The 19,571-nt window shown below is 39.1% G+C and overlaps 1 protein-coding gene across 4 annotated transcripts in view; it reads right to left on the bottom strand.

The window, feature by feature from the left end:
- Nucleotides 1–19,571, bottom strand: part of SEMA5A (semaphorin 5A) — a 350,644-nt gene that overhangs the window by 262,861 nt on the left and 68,212 nt on the right. For all 4 annotated transcript variants that reach the window (XM_063326183.1, XM_063326186.1, XM_063326184.1 and 1 more), the window contains one exon: nucleotides 2,848–2,943. The gene's annotated coding sequence lies outside the window, so the exon portion shown is untranslated. The remainder of the gene's footprint in view (nucleotides 1–2,847; nucleotides 2,944–19,571) is intronic.

Below are 19,571 nucleotides of genomic sequence, written 5' to 3'. Positions count from 1 at the left end.
TCTTCTAGGACTGCACCCTGCAAGCTTAGTATTTATAAAACATTGTGTAAGACCCACCGCAGTGAGCCAGGCTGGATGTTTAGCCCAAATGGAATGACCAGACTGGCTCAGATTAAATATCCAGCCTGACCCACTACCCTGTCTCCAGGAGCAGCCAAGAGCAGATGTCTAAGGGAACAGTGAAAACCAGAGCAGTCATATAGAAATGTTCTCCTCCACTCCCACCAAAACACTTACCGCACAGCTTTCCACAATTTGCAGCTCAGTAACTCCCTTACCTAGAGGTAATACCTTTCTTCGCCACCTCTTCTTTTTTCCCTCCTTCTTTTTTTTCCACCTCCTTTTCCAACATTGCTCAGCAGCTCTTTATACTCATGCAGCACACACAGCATCCCATGGCAAGGAATTTCAGAACTGACTTGCACACTATGCAAAGAAAAACTCTTCCTAGCTTTGAAGCTGCTCCCTGGTTGTTTCACCTGACATCTTATCTAATAAAAAAATAAGGTGGCACTGAGTGTTCATTTCCCATCCACACTCCTCACAGCTCTTATGATTTTGTAGACCTGCAGCATTAGCATCTGGCCATTATCTCTTTTCCAGTCTGCAGACTCTCATCTGGCTAGTTGTTCTTGCATGGAAGCTGCTCCACGGATGCCTTCTGCATCCTGCTGCCCCTCTTCATTCTTGTTGCCCTTCTCTGAACCTTTTCCAGTTCTACTCCACTTGTTCTGAGATAAGGAGACCAGAACAGCACACTATATTTAAGACACAAACACATGGCAGATTTAGAGAGTGGCCTAATGATATTTTGATCTCCCTCCTTTTACAGCAACTCCTGATATAAATTTGTTTTTTGACTGCTACTAAAGTATAGAGATTATTTTTTTCATTAAATCGCTGCTTCTAGTCCCCAGATCTCAGGCCAGCTCAAAATATTTTGCCATTACTGGGCCTGAATTTCATTCAACACTTTAACGACCATTTCATCCACCATTTTAATGAGCTTTATAAGGTTCTTTTGCAGTTTTTCAGTCTGCTGCCTTTTCCTTTACCTTCTTTTGCCCTGATTAACTTAGTTTCAGAAATAAGCCTTGTCATCATACTTCTGTTCCAAGCCACTTATGAATATGAAGATCCCCCTGGGCACTCAGAGAGATGTCTGTGGAAATCCACCTGTGATTTCCAATGCATTTTTCTCCTGGTGTTTTGTTTCCTACCATTTAACCAATTATTTACACAGTGGGCAGTCCTGTTTAGTTCCTTTAAAAGTATTTTTACAGGACTTTGAATACGAAACAGCTTTTCAAAATATAAGTAGAATAATGCATCATAAAATCTCTTCCATCTGCATGCTAGTTATCTCTTTCAAAGGACCACAGCAGCTTAGCAAGACTTGACTTCAAATCACAAAAATGCTGTCTGGAAGTCATCTAGTCTGACCAACCACTAAAAGCCACAGTAGATCAGGTCAGCTGTAGCTTTGTCCAACTAAGACTTGAAAGCCTCCCCCTGGAGAGATGCCACCTCCGTCTCCCTGGGTAACTTTTTCCACTGTTGCACTACCCTCCTAGCGAAAATGATTTTCCTACAATGCCCTATCAGAACACTTCAATCTGCAATCCGTGTATGTTAACCCTCTACTACATGGTTTGCCACTATCAAGAACATTGGCTCCATCGTCTTTGTAAGCACCCTTCAAATAGCTGAAGACTAGTATTAACCTGCTCCTAAAGCTCCTCTTCATCAGGCTCCCCTTCACGGAAATCAATTCTTTCTCAGCATCTCCATCACGTTTATCCAATGTCCTCTCTGAAACAGCCACTAATCTAATATTTTAATTAATCCACGCAAGTTTAACAAGAGGTTTACTGGTTTCTAGGCTCCCTGATTCCACATGAATGCTTGCTAAAACATGGCATCAGATTAGACATCTTCAAGTTCTCAACTGCCGAGACACTTCAAAGCAACAGGCTGCACACCACAGTCTGTAGCTGATCTATTTCACTCTTCCGTTCCTTAAAAACTTGAGTGAGCTACGCCTGGACCTGTTAAATTGGGAACATGCAATTTGTTCCACAATCTCTCCTACAAATGCTTCCAGCTGAGAAAGGCAATCTCATAAGCCTCCCATAAGAAGGGTTCCGAAACAGGAACCACCCCACGCTTTTCAGTGGTGAGCACATACCCACAAGAATAATTTAGTTTTCAGCCATGGCTTTATCTCAGATCATTCATTTCATAATGTCACTACATGCAGGCCCCACAGACTCTTCAACTGGTTTCCTCCTACTGGTGTGGTTGAAAAAAGCATTTATTAATTGTATGTTTAGACTGATAGGGGGGATATTTTTGGTCCTATTTTCCTTCTTTGAATGCAGCCGCAGCTTTTTTTAAGATGTCCTATTGCCTTGAATAGTCTCCTCTACCTTGTCATTTAGCTATACAGGCTTCCTTTTCTTAAGTCTTTTTTAGACTGATGGTAGCATTTGTGTGGAGCCTCCAAAACAGCATCCTAAAATAGTGTCTCTGCCACCTACAGACACATTGCTCTTACAGTTGCCCTTTCAGTTTTTCTTTAAAGAAACATCCCCATTTTTACATAGTTTCCCTTCTTGGAGTTGAGCGTAATTTAAGAGAGGGGAGAAGAAAGGAGAATTGCAGGTTGTTTTTCTTGTGTTCCTCCCATTTCCATTTCTTGCATTTCCTTAGCTTAGGGAGGAGAGAAACGCAGAATACCTATAACGGTCTACAAAACCATCTCACAGTCTTTTTCCAGACAGCATCTTACAATCTCTCCATGACATCACCTTCTACCCACTGAACAAAATACAGTCTCTTACCTACCTTTTTGTTACCATCCCTCTGTAATCATTTACTGCTTCTGTTCAGCGTTCGTGCAGAGCCTAGCACAGTGGGGTCCTGAGTCTACCTCGTAGGCTCCTAGGAGAAAAGGAAACATAAAGGAGAAATTGAAGAGACAGCTCATCAGCAATTCTCAGACATTTATAGCAGCATAAAACATCTGTCTTTCAAGACAATAAATTAGAAATGTAAGGCACTGAACTACACAGTGTGAACAAGAACCAAACAGAAAGAGGCAGAAAAAAAACATTCTTTAAAATAACTGGCAGCTTGGGATGAGAATCAGAAAGGAGGAGTACTTGTCACAGAATTAACAAAATCCAGGGGACACGAATTTGAGAAAAATCCTCACTGTAAAAATCTTCCTTGGTGCCCTAACCACCACTAAAATTAAACATGCCTAAAACGTGGGCTGAAATCTGGCCGCAAGCGAAATCCATGACAAAATTCAGGTGGGCAAAACTTTAGTGTTCCTTAATCTTTCCATAAAAGAAAGTTCAAGAGAAAAATGCAGTTACTGTCTAATGTCTCAAAACATTACAAAAGATATTTTCAAGAAAAAGAGATGCATCATTAAGAACACTTCAAGACGTTAACCCATATTGTAGAAATGACAAAGACTATAAAAACATTCAAAAAATTATCTTGTTTTTTTCTTTATTGAAACAGGTATTATATAGGTATATTATATCTCTCTATATATATAGAAACAGGTATAATAAAGAAGGTACTGCTAATCAACTAAGTGCTACCTTTACTTGAAACAAGACAGGAATCACATAGCTGTTTCCTGCTCTCAACACATCAACAAAAAGGTACTTCACTTCATAAGTGAAAACCAATAATAGTCCATCCAATTTAAGCATTCACTTCTTTAAGAATGCCTACAGCACAGAACAAATACACTAGCAATCAACAGTTCACCCTTGAACCTAATCAGAGGCACGAGGCAAAAAGGAGTCATTGTTCTACTCTGTTTACTCACTTATATAAAGTGACTGTACTAGATCACTGAAAGTGCTTGAGATTTTTTTCCCAGTGCTTTTCTGACCTACGAAAGTCTCAGGAAATCTGCCGAATGCATATGCAGTACTGCATAAAGACATTTTATAACAAGGAAACATCACACGAGCAAGAACCCTCCAGGTTAGACAACAAAGATCCAGATTCACCATGTCAAAATTTCTCACAAGCCCCCTGCTCCCTATCACCAGGTACTTCAGATTTTTAACATTTACATATTTTCTTCTAAATTAAGTATTTATATCATATGCACACATACACACAACCCTCCACAAAATTCAGCTATGTCAAACTCTGCTGCAGAAGCTGCCAACAGCAGATTTAGATAGTGTTCTCCATGGCATAGGGATCAACTGTAGCTAAAGGTTATAAGGTAATTTTGAATCTCATAGTCCAAGGTGGTAGGTGAAGCTTATATCGTTGAGAAGACATTGCATCACCTTTTTGCCTCCCACTTTTCAGAAAGGCAAGGACAAATTTAAATCTTGGAAGAGGATCGAGTTCTACTTTTTATATTACTATGAACCGGAGAATACTTGAACACCTCAGCACAACTACCCGCCACCCGTGCACGTTGATGACAAAGTACCCTGAGACATTCAGTCTTCCAAGTAATTAATTATAACTGTTACCATGCAGTAAGTTCTACAGACAACTACAAGCAACCCATCTCTAAGATGCAGTGTGCTAGTGATTTATGTATGCACTCACTACACCAGAATGAACAGTTGAATTATTATGCTTTGAAACATTACAAAGAAGGCTGTATACCTCAATTTTTCTAAATGAACCTGACAGTACTGGTGCTTTCTATACGCACTTCAACCCACCCACTCTCCCCTCACCACTCATTTCAAGATTCATATTTCTACATAAACATTTCAGGTTTTATTTCAGCAAAATAAAAGTTTTAGCAAATTTATTTTTATTATAAGCTTAAGAATTTCCGAGACATAACTGGAAAGCAGAGTCTGAATCCACCTTACTGATTTAGGGAAAACACACACACACACAGAAACAAACTCTTAAAGCTTGGATTTCTACAGATTCATGTCTTGCTTCTCTTACGCTTCTTAATATGGCAACCCTGCTGTTCCTATGACTGTGGTGGCACTCTCATCAGGCGCAATACAGTATATGCTGTGGGCAGGGTAACACAGAAGTTAGCCAGAGTATCCATTTAGCTAAGCTGAAGTTAGCCTAACTCAGTCTACACAGCCCACACCAAACCATTCTTGCAGAAATTGCAAATTAAGCCACCGACATCAGAAAACTGACCAGAATTTTTTTTTTTTATTTTTTTTATTTGGGGGTATACAACCATATTTTAGTTTACTTTTGCTTAGGTTTAGCAACATTTACTAAAGCAAAAAGGCTACGGTGGCTGTGCTCCCTACCTCTGTCTCCTACCCTTTCCTTTCAAAATGACTTCTGAAACTGATGACCACTTTCAATCTAACACAAAAACTTTAATGAAAATATCCAGACAAAACAAGAGACAAACTCACTTTCCAGACTGCTGGCTTTCCCTACTCTCAGTGACAAACACAGGCACGCTAGAAGGGATTTCAGCCATGGCGCATTTTATCTCCCCAGAAGCGCGTTTAATTTTAAAGAACAGGGGGAAAAAAACCTTCTGCAAATGGATAAAAATACACATAGGTGTATGCTTGTGGAAGTTTTCCATAAATCTTTACTATATTTAACGATAAACCGGTAGGAGTACTGTATCCCGCTGCTGTTCGAATACGGTACAGAAGCCATTGGTACAACCAGGCGGTATGATTAAATTTGGTGGGGACACGGAGGAAGGTGCACATGCAGTTAATAACCTTCACTGTCATATGGATACGGGCACCACTCTCACATCTGTATAGTACATTTTGAAAGATATTTGGCTACATCCTGAATTGAGCAAAGAAATAATCATAGCATGTCTAGACACCGTGGCTCGTCTGCATGCCGAGACTTCCCGCTTCTGCTGTAGCTGCACAGCACCACTCAGGCAGCGTGCCACGGCGGCAACCTCGCCTCACCCAGTCAGCTGGGAGCTTGCCCGGGCACCCAGGATTTTCATACAATATCTAATGGCAACCATTGCTCACCTCGCAAGCCAAAAAAAGGGGTAAGAACATGCCTGGCTCCACACCACTCCACCATCTGTGGAGCTTTTGCTCCACAGAGAGTGTGACCTGAGTTAGGCAAGCTGCTCCAAGTGACTTCTGCTGATGTTGGTGGGGCTGAAGTAGAAGTGTCAGCAGCACCAGGGAGATGGGGTTTTTCCCCACTTCAGTGCTCTCACCATCTACACACAGGAGAACTGAGCACACATAAGTAAACTTCATGTACTGCTTAAAATGGTGTTGAAAAAATTGTTTGCTTTTGTTGCTATCTGGCAGCAGGAGAGAAAATAATGTCAAAACTGAAAGTGTACCAAAACTGACAGGGAGGTACAGAAGGAGGGAGGGGAGGGAAAAAAAAAAAAAAAAAAAGATTAAAAGATACAAATACCCTCCCTCCTCTTCCCTTACTCCCAAAACCGCCTGCATTATGCAAATATATCCCACTTTCAGGGATGAATCAAGGATGAATGGTTAGAGCAGCTGGTATATACAACCTTGTGCTCATTATACAAAGACTAACATTTCTTCTTATTATGTACACTAGCCAATATTACTATTTATCTCTCTCTTTTTGTGCTGAAGAGGACCTCACACAAGGAAAGCGATCGCACTAAATCCAGCTTATTTGCTGGACTAAAGAATGGATGCGGAAAATTGCAATTATTAAGCTAAATCTAGGCATACGGAAAAGAAATGAAAGAAATAGAAATACTCTACTTACAAAGCTGCATTTTGTTTACAGGCATTTCTAATCACAGTATTGAGTAAACTAAAACCAAAACAAAACAAATGTAGGAATTCTTAGGAAAAAAGCAGGAAAAAAACCCAACCAAACAACAATGTCCTTGAGCACGTCCCAGCCGCAACTGTTTGAGACCACAGAACCAGCCCACAGAAACGCATCCTGAACAGGTAGACACGCGCTGCAGAGCAGAAGGTCAACGTACGGAGCGCTACACCCACTCCCATACTGCTTCATGTGCAGGGCTGGGAAATGTCCAAGTCTTCACAGATGTGTCCTCTGGTTCAACTCAGAAATCATATCCGGGCAAAACAGGAGCAGTACCGGGACTCCCTTAAGCTCCAACATTGTTGTTCCTTTGCTGAACACAAGCTCCAAGTCATGAAGAACCGTGGACATACACACGCACATGCTCCCACACAAATCACATAAGCAATAGATGTGACTCATTCAGAGCTTGTCAGGCTTACTTCATAGGCACAGTAAATCCAACATAATCAGAAGACAAGACACTCACGGCCCACATGAAGATCATCTTTGGAGAAAAGAAGAAAAAGAAGAGTCCCATAAAGCAGACTCATTCCACTTGCGGTAACACATGCCAACGCTCAGGAGTATGAGCCCTGGTCATATTCTGCATATTGATAGCTATACTACTGGCCAAGGCACCTTTTTCCCAGTTTTTCTGAAAGGGAAGGTCTTGACAAAGAAAATGAAATTCATGAATTACTCATAGCTTTAACTCTATTTACAGTATCACTTCATTCTTCAATAGGCCAAAATAAGAATAAATGTAGAGACTGGAGTGCCAGGAGGGGAAATGTATTGCTGACAGGAAAGCACAAATCAGAATATGTGAAGTCACCAGTCAGACGGAGTTCTCTGGTCGAAAATTATAAACCAGAATGACGTAACATTTATGTTACGGTTTTGCAGGGATTCAACTAATAATAGTTCATTAAAAGCTGCTGAACTTGCCCTACTTACTTGCTTTAACTTCATCTAGGTCAAAGTGACAAGACACGTTAGTGTAAATTTAACCTTTTAACTAACCACCACAGATTTATAATCCAAGAGCAGCACTTAGTTCTTGCCAAAAACCACAATTCCCAAAATAGCAATTTTTAAAGTATAATACATTACTGAGATTGCTGTCAGAATGAACAGTATTACCCAGTTTGAAATGGTAGAGATGGAGAAAAACAGTAATAAAGGAGAAATTATTGTGGTCTTGCTCCCACTGAAGTCATGTTCTTCATGAAGACTTCAAAGAGCAGGGAAAACACGGGCTTTATCCAACTTTCTGCAAATTACACAACTGAGTATTTTTATTTAAAATAAATCAGTTCTGATACAACTCTGATCTCCTTGAGTTTGACAGCAAAACTTCTTCTGAAAATATTTATTCTTGAGCATGACACCATTTATCCTTGTGTTTTTCTGGTCTTTGACTGAAGTCTATAGTACATTTCAAGTGCTCTGTTGCCACTGGTATTAGCTGTCTACATATCTCCAACCTCTTACGTGGTTTCCTGAACCTGAAGTTCATTGGATTGATAATCCAGGAAGTCTTTTCTAGCTCTAGGATACTGACAAGAATCACACCTTTCAGCACCTTTCAGACAAATTGTGTTAGTATTGGAAACACAAGAGGCTGAGGGTTTCATGACCAGCGAAACCAACTTCATAAGGAAGTCAATGAAGAGAATTATTAAACAATGCAGCATAACGTACACAAGATTTATTTCTGTGCACGCGTGTGTGCATGTCTACAAGGCTTAGATAAAAAAAAAAAATCAATGTTCCTAGCATTTTTTGGTGTCCTTAAGATGAAGCTCAATACATGTGTTTGGTTTTCTCTTCATTTTTTATTTGTTTGTTTTTCCCCCCGGCAGGAAGGCGTGGGTTTGTTTGTTTTGTTTCTTTTTTTTTTAATATTGCAGGAAAGATACCATGCAACAATCTTCTTGAGAAATTCTTCCCGAAAATGCAACACTGTAATGCTTCTACTTGTTCTACAATTTTCACCTGTAAGAAAAATAGTCTCAACATCACTCCACCCACCCTGATAAAAGTCATGGAATAAAATATTACTCTTCTTCTGGAATTCTGCCAAATAATTTCATGTCCTGTCTAACTGATTCTCAAATTTAAGTTGCACACTCAAAACCAATGCTAGTATGTAAATCTTAAATCTCATTGATCACCACTGCAGTTCTTCAATATCTATGCCAATTTAGGAAAAACAAGCAAAACAGAATACCCTGTAATCTATGCATTTAGCCCACGTGAAACCAAACAGTTGCTCCCTTTCTGTCGTTAACCAGTTTATTTTCCAAAGAAGGCAAGTAAGCTAAGAAAGGTAAAACCAATACTATGGGTATCATAGAAGAGAAATCCTGAGCAAAAGCATCTTTAGATATGTAACCATAAAATAATATATTACGTTTTATCCGACCTTTTGCAAGAGCCAGTGAACCTTTTCAATCTAGTTTTAAAAAATTCCAGTGAAGCTTAGATGGCAGACACCTTTTAGAGAAAAAAAAGTCCACAACCCTTAGGAAAACCCTGTTTTTTATTTACTCTTCTGAAAGACATTTTCTGTACTGCAGGACACCAGCTGGTATATTTTCTGTAGGATACTTAATTCAGAGACATCTGCTTGCTAGCAGACCAAGGATGAAGCTTGGAGTTACGAGACCTGGATTATCTTTCTGGCTGAGCAACTGATTTGTGGTGCACCCTGCTCTGTCCCCATTTCACCATTATAAAATGTGAAGATGTCTTCTAGCATATCACGGTTTCTTTAAATAAATATCTCAGTGAACTGCATTGCGAGAACGGCAGTTCCAATTAAGAGTGAACTCGGGAGTGTAGTGACAATTTCGGGAAATCTTTATGGTTGCGTTCTCTCAGTCAGAGCCCAGCTGCCTTCTGGAGAAACAGGACTGAACAGATTCACGTAGGTACCACAGATGCCAAACAATAACAAAAAGACTAATCCTGAATATTGCAGCTGCTGATAATGCTCATTGCCTAACAATGCAGAAAGTATTACACTCGCTATTGCCTACAGCATGCACTGCTATGGAGAAAAAAAAGAAATGATATGTAGTCTGGGAGAATCCAAGATGATAGTCTGAAGAGGAAAATAACTCAGCGCATATAGCTTGAGGTTATGAGGAAAGCGTCTGCTAATATGCAGCAGGCTCCCATAATTGTGCAGCTGAAGTAATAATACCCCAACAAAATGCCATTACAATGTGCAGTGTTTAACAACTGTGCCAGTTTTTACGCATGTCGGTTTATTCCACAAGATGGCTTATCTACTTTGTTAGTCTAAATGCTCCAAAATGATTTAAAGAAATCATACCCACTACATTTTAAAGACAGGAGACTGTATTAAATCCTGTGTAAGTCTATTAATTTTAATTGTGCTGTATCAGGAAAAAAATGGATCCGTAGTCTACTTTTCCAAATGGGGGAGAGTTACTAAACAATACTGGTAGGTTTAGATTGTTCTTCAATGATGGATGCTTTCCCTTCTTCCATCTCAGCATGCAAGAGAGAAAGAAAAAACTTAACATATCCATCAACAGTGCCAGAAAACACAGCACAGTCCATCTGGTACCGTAAATCGCAAACTGATAGATGCTCCCCCCTTCCCCCAGCAAGCTTCTTAGTTCTTCTACTCTCTCTTCAGCATGAAGTCAAATGCTGTGGGGTTCTTTTTGTAGGTGGCTGTAGAGATAGCAAGAACATGGTGGCTGTGATCTGGACATATTCCAAAACTCGTCCGAAATATTCTTACCCAGGGCCAAATGTTTTCCCCATCAGCAGCAAAAGCATTCAATGCTTTGGCATTCTTCTAGCAGCCTATCCCTCCCATTGCCACCCAGCATGCAAGCACACTCCCATCTCCCTGGCTGCTCACAGTGCTGAAGCAATTACAAATGCCTCAGGCAAAGCAAAGATACGGAGGTAAACACTTTAGTCCTGGGCATCATCCCAGGGAGGACACACATAATAATTTCCAAGCTCCTCCTCAAGAGATTATTTTTTTTTTCTTCTGTTCAGTACTAACAAAATTAAGGAAGGAGAAGAGTTTAATGTACGAGTAGGATCCCTGTCAAAAATTTCATTACAACGCCTAGTTCATCGTATGCTGTTATTAAAAGCAAACATCTACTCTCCCCTGCTGTGCACTAGGCTTAAATGACAAAGCAGGCAGCAGATCCCAGAATTGCTCTGTACTGTGCCCGCAGCTAACTTCCTTTCACAGCCCTGCTTTGCCTTCCTACAGTATCTCCAATCTTGGTAGAATCTACTTTCTTTCAAGTGGCATATTATATTCACTTTTTTTTTTTTTTGAAGGTTAAACCACTAAGTAGAGCATGAAGTACACGATTCTGCATTTGACACACTGATGTCCTCCTACATGTTCACTTCAGGCAGCAGAAAAAGAATACCTGGATCTGACTTTGCTCCTGTATTTCACGTCTGCTTGAGGTACCCATTTCACGTAGAAACATAACATAAAAAGAGAGCAAGAGGTTTTGGTAGCTGTTGCTGGGGATGATCTGGAGTTTTTGCACTCAAGCAGCTGGGAGAACTTATGCAGAAAAGTATGCAGAGACATTAAGCATGTTGTCCTGAGAGGTGTTTATTAAAATGCAATGTTAACTTCAGTATCTGGTATTGGTTCTCATTATCTTTGACAATTCACCAAGTAACATTTACAATTTAGATGTTAATTCACAACTTAATAGTATGAATCAGTAATACATACAGAACTAACTGCAGCAAACTGCCCAATAAACAGGAAACTCCTATAAGAAATGCCTTTAAGAATATTCAACAATTTGAATTGTGACACAGAAGATTTTGCTTCCTAGGACAGGATGCGAAGATGCACGTCCCGTCTGCAAGCACTTGTATCATTTTGCTGTTTCTGATCACTTGTAATTATATAAGAAAAAAAAGCGTTTGATTTAGAACCTCTGAATCAGAGCAAGTCCCTAAAATTTTCCTAGAACAAGTGCAGGAAATAAACAGCACAAACAAGGAGAAGAAAGAACGCGGACACACCAAGACTTGATATGGAAATCCTGATATTAGGACTGGTACTCCCTCCAGAAATACAAACAGGACTGCTGGAAAAGTTGCCATGTTCCGAAATTCTTATCCTCCTTCAAAGGTAAGAGAACTTGAAACAATGCAACAAAGAAAAGAGAAACATGCACCGCAGATAAATCTGTGAGATAATCACTCTTTGTCTAAGATACGGTTCAAATTCTACCACTGACTAAACATATACTGTTGGTGCCCATGCTGCATTTGCCAGTGTTTTTACCCACCCCGCATCTTAACTTATTCTCTTTCTACCCCAAGGTCTAATTTTTTTTCGAAACAAATTAATTTGGCTCTCACATTACATTGTGCTGCAGGCAGTATTGATACACAGATTATAAATGAAAATTCGACCACACAGAAAGGTATACTAAATTATCGCAGATAAAAACAATGTTAAAATGAGATTTAAATAGAATAACATTAAAGTAATTGGGAAAAAAAACCCATAATTTTGTAAAGAATTGTAGTATTTTACAATCATTATCACAGATGACATGAAACTGAACAAAAATGTGAAAGCATTAGGAAATGTGAAAGTGCATTTAAACTCCCAGACCACTTCAAATTTCTGCTTTACTTATGCTGTGCACTAAACGTGCACATAAATATTGCTTGTAGCTCTAGATCAGATGCAGCTGCATTTTAAGAACATTTCAGTTTTCCTTTGTTTCATTGTTTTCTTTTTTTAATTCTCTCAAGAAAAAGATTTCATGGTGAACCCACTGCTTTCAGAAAGATGAGGAATACACGACACACAATTCACTTGGTTTGGGACACTGAGTTGGGCAGTTCTGGAGGCAGAGACCGAACAGAGGAGAGAAAATAAATATAAGCACTCTCTTTTTACTTTATTATGTACATTTTGTTATGGCAGGCTGGTGATATATCTCAAAGCAGTTAGAATGGAGCTTACAGGCACAAAACACAAAGCAGAAGCTATAGTCTTGTGGCACAGTAATTCCTTATCCTGCTATCCACTAATTGGCAGCTCAGAAAAATAACAACAATGAAAGACAGCAACAAACACTTCTTGATACACTGGTTTTACATATACGGGCTGCCTTCCTTTTTTTTTCAGAGTATAAGGATTGTCTACTTTTATATTGGATCGTCAAGAAAACACCTTATTTTCATACATGACATTAATGTGAAAGTACTGCACAGCCTTTAAATGCAAAAGCAGATGCCATTTGAGAGGCAGGCATTAAGGCACTGGGAGAAGAGGAAAAAATCCTGATTCAATAACCGAAGGAAAGCAAAACTAATATTGAAATGGAAAGGATAAGGCAAGTCATCAAGTGGGAGGTTAATAAACTCGGCATCAAGTATATCATTCTTGTTTTCACATTCTTACATGCTTAAAACTGCAACAAGAGACAGTGCTATTTGCTGTTTCCTGACAACATCCCAATTCATGCCTCATTTCTGCATCTTTCGAAACATCTGTAAATCAGAAGAGTCATTATAGACAACTGCTTACTTAAAAATTTGATGGGTATGCCATGTGCACAATGGTGTGTCGTCCCCCCCCCCCTTTTTTTTTTTAATATGATAGAATTTACTACAATTTCTAACAGAGGACGTATCACCGGGATTTAAGACATCTGTTGTTTTTTCAGGTTCAGAGCTTTGTTTGCAGTTTGTAAATTAAAATCAGCTTTCCCAATGAAAGCTAAAGTTAAAAAGTGAAAGCTAAAGAAGAAAGTTACAGTCATCACCATATTTTCTCTATAGCCTATTGAGTGGCACCTTTAGAAATATCTAAGTCTTTTGCCAGCAGTATGGCAAAATTAACAAGCTTGTTTTTCAGGCATCTCATCTGTACAACGGGTTGCAAAGTCAATAAAAGCCATTAGTGCTGCTCAACAGCACCTCTGTTCTGATTCCCCAAAGTGCATAGTGGAAAACCTGTGCAGAAACTTACATCAAAACCCAAGTTAGTTGCCCAGCTAGTACTGCTGCCCGTTTATGTTATATACTGCAGAGGGACAGAGTCTCTTTCTTCAAGCATCTTCTCCCATTCTGCATTAGCCTGTTTTCCATCAAACAAATTATGGCAGAGCTTTATTAATGTTCTTTTACTTGCTTGTGTGTGTCAAGGATCCAAAGAAAGGAAAAGATGGAAAAAGTCAGAACAATAACAAATCTCCCACCCCTTTTTTGAGAACGTACTCTACAGAAATTGCCTCAGAAGGAAGATCAACTTCATTTGCAACAGCATAACCAAGGGGAGTCGTTTTTGTTTTCTTTCAATTTATTTTCACAGACACACTACTTCCGACGTGTGGTCCACCTCCTTAGAGGAAAAATTGGTTAAGGATGCCAGAGCTGTCCCACTGATGGCAAAGGAACAAGGAGAGCTAGAGAGTAGCAATCGTGGTAAAAATTCCATTCAGGTCACTATAAGCATTCCCACTGGTCTCCACAAAACACCACACAAACAAGACTGGAATTCATTCAACTCCAGCTTCAGCCTTTCAATACCTATAATTACTCCCAAAGGACTAATGAGGAAGCCAGTTCTCCATCTCGTAAGAAATACTGACAGAAAATCAGAAAGCAAGATGCAGCAGACAAAGCTCGCCCTTAAAATGCTGGGAGAGGTAGTAAGGGATGTAGATTTTTAATGAATACAACATTTCTAATAATTTCATCCTACAGCATAAAAATATTCATCTGCTCCATCTTTCTTCTCCGATAGTCCTATTTTTAAACCATCTGTTTCACAAAATGGCCCTATATATGTATTACAAAACGCAATAAGGCCCTCTGAGACAAATTGGCCATGACACAAAGAACAGGGGAGAACTATCTGTCGCGTAAAAATAGCTCTGGATGGATTTTGACAACTTGCTCTGTTCAGACAAGTTACATCATTTCAGTTCCTTCCCTACTCATCAAAAAAGGGTTCCAGACTTAGACAAGACAGACTTACCTGAAGATATGGGTAAACTCTTGTTTACAAGGCAATAATTATGCTTGATCCTCAAGAAGACCAATCAAGATGCAAAATCCTTTATATTTATTGAAATACTGCATGTTCTTCCCCTTCCACAGAAGATCTAATACTTATGCTCAAAGACATACTGCAGGAATGATTCTTTTTTGAAATGCACTATAGGTACTGCACTTCTTGAACTTCAGACATATGATAAAAGTAGCAAATCAACATCTCTGAAGTCTAACGCATCATCACTCCCAATAAATCACCTCCCAAACAAAATTATTCTAGTAAAAACTCGATTCACGGCCCACTCTTAAAAGGTTTTTCAGTGTTTTATTGCACTCCTTTAATGATGTAATTTTACAACGTAATTCTCCATTACTTATCTTGGATCATCACCTTAAGCGCTCATTTCAAAGAGCAACAAAACCAAAGGTAAGTTGTCCCCTGGAGTTCTCAAACATTTTTTCTGAGTAGCAGGGTTGGTCAAATTCAACTTCAAAAACTTCATGGCAACTCTTCTGAAACTCTTTTTAAATATATAATCTGCCACACTTTGGAAGGCAAAGAGTTTTCTCCAAGAGATGTTCAAACCAAAAACTGATTTAAAATGCTAGTGCCTCATTCTGCAGATAGCAAGCTTTGAGTTCCTTCCTGATTTTTCATTAAAAAAACCCCTTAGCTTAGTCCTGCAAAACAGCTCAAAGAACCACTTCTATGTCATGGATTATTAAATTGAATCAAAAGGAGGAATGCGTTTAAAATATAACGGAAAGCTGCAACTCAATGAAAATCATCCCTTAAGCCCAGTCAGCATTTGTTTTTACTAAATTCTCACTGAAGTCCTCAGAAAACTTGCTCACTTCCAGCTACAAATGGAGACAATATTTATAGTTATTTCTATAGATGCCAGCATCCCTTTTTGTTGCCTTGTTTTCCCATTTTCTAGAACCTCAGTTTTAATACTAAAGGGTAGGTAAGCAAAAGAAAGCAGAAGTAAAACCACCACCAATCCTAAAAACAAGAAATAACCATTTAATTTTATTTTATGATGCGTGCTTGGATAGGTAAACTGCACTGAAACAGAGAAAGAAATATGCAGGTACTATTTCTAACATCATCTCCCATCACCCTTAAAATTCAAGTATTCTAACACACATACACATATTTATGTATATAAAATACAGAGCAATGACAGAATCACTTATCATCATGATCTAAACCATTATATAGAAGTCTTAAAATATTTTATCATAAAACAGTGCGAAAAATCAGTCACTAGAAAACTGCAGTAACTCTTTCATACCTAGTTATGAGCATCACATGTAATTAGTTCAGAACTCACACCAACAAAGGTGTTTCTTTTAAGAATAAAAGGTTGTAGCACGCCTTAAAATAACAAACCGCAGCAAGAGTCCCAAGGCAAGATTTTAGAGAACCTTAGTTTTCTAAAATCCAGGCATCCACACACTGCATTATCATTTTTGCTTCTACCACAGAAGGTGTCTCCACAGACCCTGCTTCATCCTGGCCTAGGATGCAATCAGGATACTGAAGTTCAGAATCAGAAGCATTTCAAGTCAAGGCACAAAGTTACCCCGCAGGATAGTTAACCTTCACTAAAGCTTTTGTTCCTGGACTGGGCAAATCAAAGTCCCTTGTGCAGAATTGAGTACTACGGATCCTACTACTAACACTGACATTGATAAACTGCGCATCTTCAGACAAAAGTGGAAACTTGTGAAAGCAGTAGCCATGACTCAGAACAATCTGGAAACTGAAGATCAGAATGGAGGGACAAGAGAAACAACAATAAGCACAAAAAGGGGCAGCGTTCAAGATGTTAACCAGAACAGATAACACTTTTTATTAATTGCAAGAAGCAAATACAGCAAAGAGGCACAAAAAGGGCCACAATCTCTGTGCCATGCACAAAATTCTTCCAAAAAAAAAAAAAAAAAAGAGCCTGCAGGAATGATAAAGTATTAGGAATCAGCTCATGGGATTAACCACATCACCATCAAGATGTTTAAACTAATCCATTCTCAGTGTGCCAGTCACAAATTACAATCTACTGAGATCTGATTACAAAAAGCAGCTGTTCCACCAAAACCATGAAAAAACAATGTCCTAGACAAAAACCACTGCGCACTTTGTGTTTGATCTACGTTATTTCCCCGGCTAGTAGTCCTCAGACTGTAAATGCAGTGCAAAAATGCCTTCCTGAGCACAGGGGAGAATACCAGCAACGACTCTTCCGTATTCTCTTTTACAGAAGACCTGAGCACTAGTTGCATCTCTCTGAACAGCCAGATACGTGATGACGGGACAGCTTCTTCACCTCTGATGTGCCTGAAATGCATTGCTTACACTCAGCCGCTATTTACAATAAACGTCATTGTACTGTGTGAACCTTCATTTTAACTCAGTTGCAGCTCTCAGCATATTATTTAGAAGCTGTAGAAGAAGCTGCTCTTTCCCTGACATGAGCACAAGCTTTTCAATTTGCATTTTGAAAAAGCTGAACTCTCCAGCAAAATAGCTGGAAATAGCAACTGCTTAGTAGTTTAAAACTCAGTCTCCAAGTACTGGTCACAGTCATCAAAAGTCCAGCACTTCACTAGGTGAAGGAGGACCAACAGAAGGGTACTTGAAGCAAAACAAAACTTCCTTCCTCTTGAAAAGTAAAACAGAGAAAAAAAACCCCAAACATTTAGCAAAAAGTACTGGAGCTCGTCTCCTGCTAAGTATATCAAGAACAACTGGGGACAGCTGGGACATCTAGAAATACACAGAGCACATGTCCAAAGACTGCCACAGTGTCCTCCTCCTTTGTGCCAGACTTCCCATGGGCTGAGCGAGCTCTGAGGCACAAAATGGTTAGAGGGAAGAAGGGAACCTGAGGCCAGAAACAAGTTTAAACTGACCCAGCTGTAATAACAAAGGCACACAAGCTTATACCACAATAAATTTCATTTTAAAGAAAACACCAGTTTGAAGAGGTTTACCTTTTTCTTCACACAGATTACATCAACGGCATTTCTTGCTTTCACAGTTGTTTGGTTTTTTTGGTTTTTTGTTTTTTGTTTTTTTGTTTTTTTTTTTTTTACACACAGCAATAGGAAAGGTTTTTAAAAGCAATGTGAAAAAGATGCATAAATGTGAATACTGCTAAATTACAAAAGCCCTTAGTTGAATCCACACTGAAAACATTGAAAAGTTTATCCAAAAATACTTTGTAAAATTATTAGCATATTACCTCTTGGGAAAATTCCCTGAGAAATGAAACAATTTCCTAGAGGTCTGTAATACCTGGAGGCATCATTGTCTAAAAGCACTAGAATTCTTCATATTTTAAAAAAAAAAAAAAAAAAAAACCAAAACTTTTTGTAGGTTTTGGCTTGGGTTTTGGGGGGTTTTTTGTTGTTTTTTTGTTGTTGTTTTTGTTTTGGGTTTTGGTGGTTTTTGTTTTTTTTTTTACAGGATAAGGATGTTCCTCTTTCAGAATGCATTTGTGAGTAACTTCTTAAGTCAGCAGCCACTTTTCTAAAGCACCCTTTCCCCTGCCATCTCCACTACCTTCCCACAACAGGTGAGAATAATGTGCAACATATGCTTTCCATAAACAGGGCAGCTGTCAAAGTCACTTGATATTTTCACGTGCTGGAGGCTCTTGCAGATTAAGGCCATGGATGTACATCAGGGTGAGGAACACTACGTGCAGGTCAATCCTCTCATGCCAAAATAGTCAAAGCAGCTGAAAATCAAGATCTTTTATCTAATGTATGAATAATCTTCACACACATCTTCTAAAGCCTAGTCCTTTGTGTCCATCTATGGAAAACATGCTGAAGAGGTGAAACACAAAGCATGTGCAACTACTGCAACATCCCTCACTAACTGTGAGACGCAGTTGTGGCCCATTCTTATCCATTCAGATATATGGCTGTAAACAGCATTTTCCTAGCGCATCTTTTTCACTAAGATGCCATTTCCACCCCCCTTCTGAAGGTTTCAGCTGTGCTAAAAAAAAAAAAAAAAAAAAAAAACAAAACCTTGAAAACAATTAAATCTTTCAAGGCTCCTACATGAACTACCTTCTCCTTCTTCCCAAACCAACAGCCAGTTTTACCTCCAACCTGCCTTTGCAACCAGCCGCTGCTGCTAATCTATCATCAGGCCTTCCTTCCACTCAATCCCTCTTAAGAGAAGCTGCATGCCAGCATCTGCAAATCCCTTCACTGTTCCCCTATCCCCCCCCACAACACTTTGCTGACGTTGTTTTTTTTTTTAAAAAAAAAAAAAAACAAAAACCAAAAAACTAGCACAAGCACTGCTGTTTACAACACAACACAGACTTGTTTCACTGTTCCTGGGTACTCCCTTCCATTCATCATCCATTGTTTTGTTTTGAGGTGGAAACATTTTGCCTTGTTCCAGGTTTCCTCAGTGGTTAATAGAACAGTTCTTATTACGACTCTTTGTATCTGCCTTCTACCCTCTACTTGAGGGCACAAGCGTGACAGTCAGGGATCACTTCGTATTATAATTACCTTCTCAAAATAAAATATTCAATAAAAAAAATCCTTCATAAAATCTGCATATAATATTTATAGTGAGCATACTTATACTGAAAATAAACCGTTTACATGGATAATTTAAAGTGATGGAGTGACAGGTAAGTATCACAATTTATGCAAGTAACTCAACGTAAGGGATATACGTCAGAAGGGTACATGTA

The sequence above is a fragment of the Chroicocephalus ridibundus genome, chromosome 2 (assembly GCF_963924245.1).
Source record: "Chroicocephalus ridibundus chromosome 2, bChrRid1.1, whole genome shotgun sequence".
Classification (NCBI taxonomy): Eukaryota; Metazoa; Chordata; class Aves; order Charadriiformes; family Laridae; genus Chroicocephalus; species Chroicocephalus ridibundus.
The sequence above is the reverse complement of the archived record's forward strand: the minus strand, read 5'-3'. Positions and strand labels throughout refer to the sequence as shown.